Below are 1,110 nucleotides of genomic sequence, written 5' to 3' on the forward strand. Positions count from 1 at the left end.
GCAGGAGAATGGCGTGAACCCGGGAGGCGGAGGTTGCAGTGAGCCGAGATCGCGCCATTCTCCTGCCTCAGCCTCTCCGAGTAGCTGGGACTACAGGCGCCCGCCACCACGCCCGGCTAATTTTTTTTTGTATTTTTGGTAGAGACGGGGTTTCACCGTGGTCTCGATCTCCTGACCTCGTGATCCGCCCGCCTCGGCCTCCCAAAGTGCTGGGATTACAAGCGTGAGCCACCGCGCCCGGCCTAGTTTCCTATTCTTTGAGAGAACTAACATCCTCCTCCTGAATCTATTCCTTAGATTTAAGTTATGACCTTCTTTTTAATGATCTCTTTCCAACTTTAATTTGGAGATATTTGAAAATTGTTCCATAAATTATTGTCTTTACTGATATTCCATCTTGGAGAAGCATATGACATTTATTTATGAAATTTTACAAATTTTATCTTTTAGTAGGAAAAATATTTAAGAAAACCTTATTGTTATATGTTAACTATTGAGCTCAATGGCTCTTTATTTGATTTTTTTTTTCTTTTTTTGAGATGGAGTCTCGCTCTGTCACCTAGGCTGGAGTGCAGTGGTGCAATCTTGGCTCGCTGCAACCTCTGCCTCCCTGGTTCAAGCGTTTCTCCTGCCTCAGCCTCCTGAGTAGCTGGGATTACAGGTGCCCGCCACCATGCCCAGTTAATTTTTGTATTTTTAGTAGAGATGGGGTTTCACCATGTTCACCAGGCTGGTCTTGAACTCCTGACCTTGTGATCCACCCTCCTTGGCCTCCCAAAGTGCTGGGATTACAGGCGTGAGCCACTGCGCCCGGCCTATTTGATTTTTTAATTGTGGTAAAATATGTGTAACATAAATTGACCATTTTAACCATTTTTAAGTATGTAACTCAGTGGCATTAAGTACATTCACATTGTTGTGTAACCATCACTACCATCCATTGCCGGAAAGTTTTCATCTTCCTGAACTGAAACTGTTAAAACCATAACTTCTGCCAGGTGTGGTGGCTCATGCCTGTAATCCCAGCACTTTAGGAGGCTGAGGCAGGAGGATTGCTTGAACCCAGGAGTTTGAGACCAGCCTGGGCAACATAGCTAGACCTCATTACTA

The sequence above is a fragment of the Hylobates moloch genome, unplaced genomic scaffold, assembly GCF_009828535.3.
Source record: "Hylobates moloch isolate HMO894 unplaced genomic scaffold, HMol_V3 SCAFFOLD_5, whole genome shotgun sequence".
Classification (NCBI taxonomy): domain Eukaryota; kingdom Metazoa; phylum Chordata; class Mammalia; order Primates; family Hylobatidae; genus Hylobates; species Hylobates moloch.